The sequence below is a fragment of the Lactuca saligna genome, chromosome 5 (assembly GCF_052625555.1).
Source record: "Lactuca saligna cultivar CGN05327 chromosome 5, ASM5262555v1, whole genome shotgun sequence".
In the NCBI taxonomy this organism is placed as follows: domain Eukaryota; kingdom Viridiplantae; phylum Streptophyta; class Magnoliopsida; order Asterales; family Asteraceae; genus Lactuca; species Lactuca saligna.
Window position 1 is genome coordinate 253,865,962 of NC_136421.1, and position 11,284 is coordinate 253,877,245.

At 32.0% G+C, this 11,284-nt stretch overlaps 2 long non-coding RNA genes and 4 other non-coding genes across 6 annotated transcripts in view; 5 read left to right on the forward strand and 1 right to left on the reverse strand.

The window, feature by feature from the left end:
* The first annotated feature begins 2,941 nt into the window (after positions 1 to 2,941).
* TRNAG-UCC (transfer RNA glycine (anticodon UCC)) lies at positions 2,942 to 3,013 on the forward strand. Its single transcript has one exon. It is a non-coding gene; the product is annotated as a tRNA-Gly (tRNA).
* LOC145047404 (uncharacterized) lies at positions 2,955 to 4,405 on the forward strand. The gene is made up of 2 exons (XR_013682222.1): positions 2,955 to 3,237; positions 3,757 to 4,405. It is a non-coding gene; the product is annotated as an uncharacterized LOC145047404 (long non-coding RNA).
* Positions 4,333 to 4,404, forward strand: TRNAP-UGG (transfer RNA proline (anticodon UGG)). The gene has a single exon. It is a non-coding gene; the product is annotated as a tRNA-Pro (tRNA).
* A 2,342-nt stretch (positions 4,406 to 6,747) lies between the features above and the next one.
* On the forward strand, positions 6,748 to 6,819 carry TRNAP-UGG (transfer RNA proline (anticodon UGG)). Its single transcript has one exon. It is a non-coding gene; the product is annotated as a tRNA-Pro (tRNA).
* A 369-nt stretch (positions 6,820 to 7,188) lies between these two features.
* On the forward strand, positions 7,189 to 7,260 carry TRNAP-AGG (transfer RNA proline (anticodon AGG)). The gene has a single exon. It is a non-coding gene; the product is annotated as a tRNA-Pro (tRNA).
* A 2,521-nt stretch (positions 7,261 to 9,781) lies between these two features.
* The window catches only part of LOC145047403 (uncharacterized), an 11,471-nt gene continuing 9,968 nt past the window's right edge, over positions 9,782 to 11,284 (reverse strand). Inside the window, exon 3 of the long non-coding RNA XR_013682221.1 lies at positions 9,782 to 10,408. This is a non-coding gene — a long non-coding RNA (uncharacterized LOC145047403). The remainder of the gene's footprint in view (positions 10,409 to 11,284) is intronic.

The window sequence follows — 11,284 nt, forward strand, 5'->3', positions numbered from 1 at the left end:
AGTGCAACACATACACTTACAACAAGGTTGCTAATTAATCAATATATCTCATGTTAATCGTTAACTTGTGTTGAAAATGTACATGTGGCTATCTGAACCGGTGGTTAGAGGTGAAAGGGACTAAAAGAGCAAGTTATAACTCACTTTATACCCGTACAAAAAAAAAAAAAAAATCTCCAAAGACTATTTAGACCAAAAGTAGGGTTAGAATGTTATCTTTCCTATTTTTAATTATATTATGTATATTTTTCGATTTACTGTTATTTTTAACATGTAACGTTCCAAAAATACCAAGTAAAAATTTCATTTTTAATAAGTCAAAACATTCATTCATTTTTTTAAAAGATTATCAGAATCAAAGTATTTTCAAAACAACAGAGTAATTTGTAAACATTGATAAGTGCAGAATAAATCTGCAGGGATTGCAGTGTGATCCAGTCGGGCCATTCTTTTTGAAACCAGAAGTACCTGAAACATTTTACACATAAATCGTAAGTACAAAGCTTAGCGAATTCCCCCCAAATACCCCATACATTTAAACATATAAAAACATGCATACTGGGCCCACAGTCACCGGACTAGATTACCTCTGAGCCTACAACATAAGTTTAGATTGCCCTCCCGACCCTCAACTTATGACTGGATTGCTCCTGAGCTCACAACATAAGTCTGGATTGTCCTCCTAGCCCTCAACTTATGATTCGATTGCTCCGGAGCCCACAACATAAGTCTATATTGCCCTCCCAGCCCTTAGTTTATGACTAGATTACTCCTGGGTTTATTGGTTTACCACACAAAGCAATACCGCCTCAACCCAACCGCACTATGTCGACATATGCACAGATAAACAATAACCAACAATTACAGCTAATCATACTGATTTACTAATCTAACATATCATTATACCATAAAAACATCCTATATGCCAGGATACATAACACAACCTAGTGAGCTAACATTGGTGCCTTCGATCCATGAGTACAGTGAGGAAAACTCACCTAAACTACTCAATAGCTACCCCCATCAACAGAACAACCAATCCCAACTACCTAACGTCAAACCAAGACCAGTCCTTAGTAAAATACTTAATTCTACCAAAGTTTGACCAAAAGTCAAACCGGTTAAAAAGTCAATGGTCAAACATAAAATGGTCAACCTCAGTCAACCTACGCCTCGTGTAGCATGCAACTCTACGCACCATGTACATCATAAGGTGGTGAAATAGGAAATTTGAGGCTATGCCCCGCGTAGCATGCTGTTATCCAACTTTTCCTGTTAAGTGCTTAATACAGAAAGTTAACCATCCAATTCTTAGATTTGGTTCCTAATAGCTCCATAATGAATAAAGTTTCCAATTTTATCCATTAAGATGGTTTAAACAACCAATATCTAGTCTTTAAGTCTCAAAAGGATCAACATGTATCTTTCTCAACTTAATGAATTAACTTCAAGTCTCCAACCTTCATATCTAAACTAATATGATGTTTAAATGGATGAAGTTTCCAACTTTATCCATAACAAGGCCACAAACTTTCAAGATCTAAACTTTATGTACCAAAATGACAAAAAATGCTAACATAGCTTGCATGGCTTAATGAACAAGCACCAAAGCATAATTTTCCAAGTCCAGTAAGTCCCAAGAGTGTTCCATATAACTCAAAAGGTGTTGCACTTCTTCCAACTCCTAAAACACAAACTCAATGGACCAAAAAATGGAAAATATGACAAATAACTAGATCTATGAAACTAATGAGCAAGCTAGAAGCTTTTTACTCACAATGGTCCAAAAATGAAGAACCTTAGGATCGGCCCTGAATATCAACCATTGAATTCTAGGTAAAATAACTTTTAATTTTGATAAATTTTAGTTAAACATATTCCATTTAGGTTGGGAAGACTTGAGTGTTCAATAAAAACCATGATAAAAGACAAAATTAATAACAAAGATGAAAGATTATTGTCCATAGTGAAGGTATATTAGGCACACCTCATTTATAGTAAGACTAGGTACCTTATGTATAGTAGTTATGACGAATAACGATAACACACTTGTGCCTAAAAAAAACTAAAATATGAGAAATGTGTAGGGTGCTTTGTGCTAAACACTACATATGATCTACATGTTATTCACAAACGAAGACAAAAGACCAAAGACTAGTAAGAATGAAATCCATAATGACTTTTTATGATTAACCGTTGTTTAAGATGTAAACCTAAAGATGTGTGACTAGGGATGTCAGATTAAAGATTTATAATTTAGATAAATGTCTAAGCAAAATTCTTAAAAACTAGACTTAAGAATTTTAAATGAAAAGATGATTACTTGATAATAGTTTAATATTTTAAAATGATTTTTTCTGAGTCTAAGTGGATTACAAAGTATGTTGATTCTTTAGACCATAAAATGATATTTAAGTGTATACTATAATTATAAGATATTTCATAATCTCATTACTATAATGTGCCAAAAATAGTATTATAAATGACAAAAGTAAAATGTTTTAAGGATGTATTTAGATGTAATATTGACAAATACTAAAAAAGAATGTAATAGCTTAATGTGTTTTTGTATCTTATATACTAATCCAAACATTTATTTAAAAAAACATTTTGCTAGTACATAACCTCATAAATAAAAGATAAGTTGTTTTAAATAATCAATCACAATCAACACCAAAAGTAATTGTATTTCTTTTGACTTTTAACTATGCTAATCAAGTAGTATTGTAAAATCTGAATTGTTGATATATGTTACGTGTTTTCTACTTGTCTTGAAACTCTTCTTACCCTAAATTATTTTTTCTAGTCACTAAAATCAGGCAATTTACCTTAGTTGTTAATATATTTCTATGCAGTATTTAATTTTACGTTCTGATTATTTAATATTTTTTGTTTAGGTGTAATTCTTCAGCAGTTCAGCTTTCGTAAAATCCTACATCTTGCGTTTGTAGTCCAACGGTTAGGATAATTGCCTTCCAAGCAATAGACCCGGGTTCGACTCCCGGCAAACGCATTTTAATTTTGCTTCACATATCACGATCTTTATTATCAGTTTCGTTTGCCGCGTTGATTAATAAACTTCTTTCTTGTACATTTTTGAATTTTGTTTCTATCTTCCTGGAATATCAGGTTCCTTTGCTGCATTTTAATCGAACTTTCTTCAGTCAGAATTGTCGTTGGATCCGTTTTGCCCTCCATCCCTCTTTTACTTCGGCTACAACCAAACGGTTATAAAAGGTTAGAATCAGTTCCTGCTGTTGCTTGTATTATTTTGTTTGAGTAAAACTTATACTAAAAATCGAATGAATTGTTTTCAAGTTTTAAATTGTTGGTGCTCTGGATTTATGAAGTTATTCCGATAACTATACCTAGTCGTATAATTAGGGTTTTGAATGTTGATACTCCCTAGTCGTATAATTAGGGTTTTGAATGTTGCCCCAAACAATACCCCCTCACAATTTAATTTTATCCTCGAGGAATGTAATGCAAAGTTGTTCATAAAAATTTAGACATTTACAAGTCTAGAAAAATTATGCTGAAATGATCATTCTATCATGTCTTTTTAGATCAGTTATTCTTTGTAATCCAGTCACAAGATGGTAAGTGCATGAAAGAGAACCAATGTGATGAATTGTAAATTTTTTCATCAATTTAGACTTGGTGCATAAATAAAAACATCCATGACTATAACCATGAGTTGAATATATGGACAAAGAATACTGTGAGATCTAAAACATATATACATCACTTTTGTAGGTAGATTGAGAAGTCATAGACTTGACTGGGTTTATATTTATATGCAACTAAATGAATACAATGAGTTGATTATGCTAAAAAGGAAGGGGCATTTCGAGAATCAAACTTGGGAAAGCAAGAATCATACCACTTCCTTCATGTGTCTCTTTTTGTTGCTTATCACCTTATTAGTTGAAATATGAATTTTCTGACATCACAATAGACTCAAGTATGTGAGTCCAGTACTTTGATAGTCTCATTAGGGATCCAGGGACCACAACTAGGGAAAGATTTACTTAAAGCCATCATTAAAAAAATCTTTTCATCATCAAGGAGATGAAGAAATCAGACGTCAAGGGTAAAATGGTCATTTAGCATCATGGACTTAATCAAACATGTTACCAGATGACGTATGCAATAAATCAAACATCCAGAGGAAAAACATAACTTTTGATGTATCAAATGAACAAAAATTGCAGGTTACTCTTTCTAATTTAATCAAATGTAATTTACTTTTCATTTATTTTCCTGATAAAAAAGTAATGTCAAAAAGGAATTTTGAGCACAAAGAAAAAAAATAGAGAAATAAACCATGAAGGGCATTTGGTCTAGTGGTATGATTCTCGCTTTGGGTGCGAGAGGTCCCGAGTTCGATTCTCGGAATGCCCCCTTCCTTCCTTATTTTTTTCAACTAAATCAACTCATTTAATATTAATTTATTTTTTAAATGCCACTATAATACTCAATTTGATATATATAGTCCACTACTGAATATAAAGTCAAGTCAAGACTTTTTGAAACAAATCTACCAACTAAACTGGATATTGTTTTATATCCCACAAACAAACATGTGCTTGTAGATCTGAAAAGATTCTTTGTCAGCAAATTCAACTCACAGCATATATATATATATATATATATATATATATATATATATATATATATATATATATATATATATATATATATATATATATATATATATATATATATATATATATATATACATTTGCTATTTATGCACAAATCATAAAAAGATGTAACTTCATGAAAACCATATGTAACTTCGTTACCAGAACAAGCAAAATAAATAAATAAATGAGTTGATAGAATCATGAAAAGCCATTGGTATGTAAAGTAATATGATCTTCTTTTGACAAAATCAAATAACTGATGAAACCACATATTAATTATGGTGTAATTTTATTATTACTGTTAGGACAGCTGTAATAATATGGATAAGAATATGAAAGGAAGATGGACATGATATCTACCTATTAAAATTATTCTTCTTTTATCCTTTTGTCTTTTTTAAAAAAAAAAAAAAAAAATAATATACTATCCTATTCCTCCCGATTAATCTTAACCTTATTTAATGCAAGATTTAGTTTACTTGGGATCTTATCGGATTTATGTCCCTTTCTTCATCTTACAAGTTACAATATCATTGCAGCATTTCATTTACTTGTAATTTTACAATAAATATTTATATTTTGCAGCATTATCTATCATCTCTCTCAAAATATGCAAACAATACTACACAAGTACCTTCACTAACATAACAATTAATCATGCAAAGCTTAAAATTGCAGTTTTCTAATCCACACCACTGCCTAAGCAAAAATTAAAAGTGGTTTGCCTGGTGATTAATTGTCCAAAATGCCCCTTAGTAGGACAAATAAAGAAAACATATGAACCACAACGAAGTTACTTTTTATTGACAAAGTAAACATAATTCTTTGTCAGTCACCTGTTCCTACTTTTTTAGCTGCCACTCTTAAAGGTCAGAAAGCAAGGATAAAACAACTGCAACTGCATTTTGAGTAATCCAATTCTAATACAAAGAAGAAAAAAAAATACAAAATGTTAAAAAAGCCAGCCTTAAAAGGTTGCATACAAGGGTAATCTCATCTCATTTCAAGCGTCTCTAACATTTTTATCCAGTAGTAATATATGATTTGCTTTCGATAATGCTTTATGTTTAATATCATTAAAATTTCAAGATTTTTGTAAAGAAACATTAATTTTCCTAATTTCTGTTTTATGTTTCACCATGTGGAAATAAGTTGAACTTTTCTGACAAGATTTTGTATGCATTAATTCTCAACTCATGGGTAGAGTTGGGCAGTTTCTATTTGCAATTACATTCATTAAAAAAAAAAAAAAAAAACCTTGTGTGTACTGTTTAATATATATAGTGAATCCTGTGTAGGGGTGGGTGTTGCCTCTTTTCTATCTTCTGTTCAGTATCTTGGGAAATTTGTTCAATGCAACCATAACCATTCAGACAAAAAAAAAATGATTGACATTTAATAAAAATTCAGCATATGAGTTGTTTTTAATGAGGGTTTTAATCCTGTGTGTTGCGGCACAAGTTTATTAATCTTATATGTTTAAGACATTATTTTCGACAGAACAAACTAATACAAAAGGTTATTTCCTGCAAGATGTAAGGACAGAGGGACCACTTCAGTAATTTTACTATTACACGGGGACCATTTCAACAATTTTGTTTTAAACTATTATACAGGGGCCATTTCTATAACTTTACTATTACACATGGACCATTTCTGTAACTTTACGATTACACAGAAACCATTTATGTAATTCTCTGAATTAAAAAACACATGGACTATTTCTGTAATATTTGCATTTTGCCGACACATGGACTATTTCTGTAATTTTACTATTACAAAGGGACTATTTATATAATTCTGCAAATTAAAAAAACACACACACACTATTGATTGATGTGATGTTAGAAACAGTATAACACAACATCATAAATGTTTATGTAAATAATAGTACTCCATTAGGACCATTACCCTGATATTAAGCATCCACTCCCTCCTATCTGAGTTTGAGGTCAGAAAAGACATCAAAGGTGATGTTGGCATCATGGGTCACTGGTTACCCATATTCAGTGGTCTTCCATATTTGAGACAATGTGATGTAAGCAAATGAATATTTCAACTAAGGTGATATGCAACAAAAAGAGTCACATAAAGAAGTGGGCATTTGGTCTAGTGGTATGATTCTCGCTTTGGGTGCGAGAGGTCCCGAGTTCGATTCTCCGAATGCCCCCTTCCTTTCTTTTTCATACATTTTATATTTAATTTTTTTTTTGATACTATTTACTTAAATTTCATATTCTATCACTGATATAGCTTAAAGTCAACTAGGACTTCTGGAAAAAAAAAAAAAAATCTACCAACTAAAGGGATATTATATATTACAAACATGTGGTTGTAGATCTGAAAAGATTCTTTTGTCAATAAATGCAACTCACCAGCAGAAAATCTTGAAAAGATGTAATTTTATTACCAGAATAAGATATCTTTTTGCAACCACTTATTTTTACTTCTATTATGTACTTACTGCATGTGTATTATTAACTAGCTGCATAAAGTATGAATGACTATAAAAAGCAATAATAGTATGAATCAACAAAATGGGCATTTGGTCTAGTGGTATGATTCTCGCTTAGGGTGCGAGAGGTCCCGAGTTCAATTCTCGGAATGCCCCTAATTTTATATTTTGGGGTTAAATACAAGAAATAGCAACATACTTTCATTAAAATAGGTATCATAGTATCATACTTTCATTTATTTCTGTTACAACATTGAACTTCCAACCCTTTCTTATTAAAACGTTGTACTTTCAATTTTTTTTCTCCTAAAACTTTTTATATTAAAAATCTTTTCAATTAAAGCAATGGAAATTGCTTTGTTTTGGATGACATTGCTATAGTGGGGTAGATTTCAAAAGTATAATACTTTAATACAAAGAAATGAAAGTAGAATGCCATAACAAACAGATAGATAAAAGTAAATTGTTGTTTTTACATCCAAGATTCATTACTGAATTTCTAATTGTTTTTTTATTGATAGCTCTATATGTCACCTGAAGTATACGTATAACAGTAAGTTAAGTCTACGGGCCTGTTTTGTAAATAGAGAATAGTCAAAAGTCAAAGTTGACTTTGACCCATACAGATAGATAAGTGATTTGCTACATATTTTCTTCCCAGTTTAATGTTATCTGCATTCTCTCTCCTCTCCCCATATACATAGTGGATTAAGAAAGCCAACATGTGACCATTTGGGTTTAATCTTTCTGTATGTTACACATTTCCCATTAACAAACTGGTACAGAAAGCTGGAGGGATTTTTTAATCATTTGAGCTGTTTGGGAAGAGTTCTTAACCATGTATTGGGTGACTTTTCAATCGTGGTTTCCACAAGCTATTTGCAATCAAGGTTAAGGGCAGCAATGACTTCTTCTGATCACAAATTACAACAATCTTGGGGTGCTAGTTTCTGAAATCCAGGTATCAATTATCAAAGGCAAATTCAAATCCTCTCGGGGTGATAGTTTCTGGGAAGTGTGCGAGATTCTCAGCCTTGGGATACATTTCCATCTTAGCAAAGGTCAACAACAATGTTTGCCTCATCTACAGACACCTCAAACATGTACAATGTTCCTTGTTTCTCCCCACAAGAAACTACTAAATTTCTTCTCCTTTGTCATCTTCAACCACTGAAATCAACTTGATATCCTTTGTCGTCTAAATTGTAGCACATATATTAGCATTCTCTTTGGGTATGGACTAATGTATTGATATTTTTCAATGTCCAATTCGTACCAAAAAGAGATGTCTTTGAGGACAACATCCCCAACTCCAGTAATATCAACCGATTACACTTTGTCATTGTCATGTTTATAGTTCAGTAATATCACAACTACAACTGTGCAAGGACAAGCATGCTACACGGTGATATATGGTATTATATAGTTATATGGATTTCATACTTGGAAGGGTTTTATGATATCTTGTTTCACTAGGATTTAAGCAAAACACCATGCATTTCCATGTAGCAAGAGGTGAGGCTCTAACATGACATTTAAGAAAAAGCATCAGTATAAAAGAAGTTTGTTGATACTCAAGAAAGAAAATAGGAAGATAGCAACTTTTGAAGACATACATCTATTGAAATTTTCTAGATGGATATGCTTATATCTATGATAAGCATTCGTTGATGATTAGTAACACCGGTTGTATCTAGTTAGTTGATGCTACTAAAGAAATATAAACACCACCAAGCCAAAACCAAACAACCGGACGGAATCAAGGAGAAAGTAATTAAACACCACCAAAATAAATTAAATTGGCGAAAGTTGAATACTATTAGTGATAAAGCAATAACACCACACTAATAATAATCAAGAATTGACTCCTAATGTGCATAAAACATTTAACCTATTGTTGTATATTCAAATCGAAAGATGCCTTTCTATTACAACTTTGAAGCCTTTATAATGTGGCGACAAATTTATTTCAAAGTAAACATCAAATCCTTTTTTTTGAAAAAAAAAAAAGCTTAAAATACTTGGTAAAGATAAAGAATTGGCAAACTTTAAAGAACTCTAATTAAACTCATAACTCAAAAAAAAAAAAATGTAAAATACTGAGTCAAGATTTGTGATCTTCATGGACTTTAACTTGAACTTAATTAAAGTGTAGTGCAATACTCTCGTGATTAGATGTTTTTTTAAAAGTTGTTTGGAATTTTGTGTGGGAATGGGCTTCCACAAGCACCATGTAAGATTTCATGAACAAAAGCATATATTACCTACAGAAAATAACAGATATAGCCACATTTTCCAAAGAGTAGCCAAAATTTAACCACATTCCACAAATTACCAACCATTTCCCAGTGAGCCCACTGCAAAATGTGATAGTGCCCTGCAAATTGCTATACAACATTATTTTGGTCAGATAGATTAGACTACGAAAAAAATGACCTCCACTTTTTCGCATGCCCATTTCGTAAGACATTTTCTAGGGAGTTTTTTCGTAGTCTAAATTGACCAAAACGACTTTGTAGAGCATTTGGCAGTGGAGCCATTACAAAATTGGCGGTTATTTGTGAAATGTGGTTTAATTTTACTATAATTTGGCAAATAATTGAGTCTGGCTGTTTATCATTTTTTCTAGTATTTACATAGATAGGTAGCATTTATGAGCCAAACAGATACAGCGATCTAAGAAAACTGAATTCATTTTGAAAATTAATATAAATATCTTCCGAGACGGCAATATTTTACAGTTAGAAATGGATATGTGTGTTTGCATATGAGCTTTGCAAACGTAAGTAAAATAAGCAAACTTAGGACAGCAAATGCAAAGCACTCCTTGATTCGCACATTCCATCCTCAAAGTCAAACTACTCTCACTCAAATAATCAAATTGCAGTGTGATTCTATATACAAGTCTAAAATCACATGTAGATGAAGCACCTGAAAATTCACTGGTCTTACATATTTCAGATTATGTAAACTCATATTTCAAGAAACAAAAACAAAGAGATAGATAGAACTAACAAGATGGGCATTTGGTGTAGTGGTATGATTCTCGCTTAGGGTGCGAGAGGTCCTGAGTTCAATTCTCGGAATGCCCCACCCATACTTTACTCATTTTTCCATTTTTGGGTTAAAATTTAAATGCAAGAAATAGCAACCTACTTTCATTTAGTTGTGTAGTATTATAGCATCCTACTTTTACATACTATGATACCACGCAACAACAAACCCCAAATACATATTTGAAACACGACCCCGCAATGGTGAAAATAGAATCCGTCCAGTTTTTCTTCTTATTAAGGCATTGTACCTGAAAATGTATTCAATTATAGCATTGTACTTTCAATTTTTTCTTTTTCAAACCATACATTGTAAATCTATCCAATTAAAGCAATGAGAATTACTTTGTATTTGAATGACATTTCTATAGTTGGATGGATTTCTGAAAGTACAATGGTTTGATAAGAAATGAAAGTAGAATGCCATAACAAACAAGTAAATAAAATTATGTTGCTATTTATAGCATTTAATCCTTTGTTTAAAGTCCGGTTGTGCAATGAAACCCACATATCAATATCACAATACCCAAATATGTACAACTCAAAAGAGTAGAAGACCAGCAATTTTCATGTCTAAATAACACAACTATAAATAAAGATACAAAAAAAGCAGCAAAACCAAGGCATTTGGTCTAGTGGTATGATTCTCACTCCATAAAGATACAAAATTTGTAGTAACAGGACACGTGAAGTAAAGTTGCTTAAAACTGTAGTTTAGGGGTTGTTTTGCAAATATGATAAAGTCAAAGTCAAAGTTGACTTTGACCCTTCTAGATGGATAAGTATCAAGTGATTTGGTAATCACTTTTCTTCCCGGTTATAGTCTCTCTCTCTCTCTCTTCTCTCTCTCTCTCTCTCTCTCTCTCTCTCATGTACGTATACACGTGAATAAAGAACGCCACATTTGGCCATTTGGGTTAATCTTTCTTGTTCTTGATTCCGTCTACACCCGTTGGTTTACACGTCTCCGCATTAACAAACCGGCATCAGAGCTCAGGGGAGGAAATTTTCGATCAACAGAGTTATTTGAGGGAATGGATTAAGGAGTAAAGGCATGTATTTGTTGACGATTCAAGCACGGGTTTACAAGATATTCTCGATACAAGATTAAAGCCAGCACCAACTAA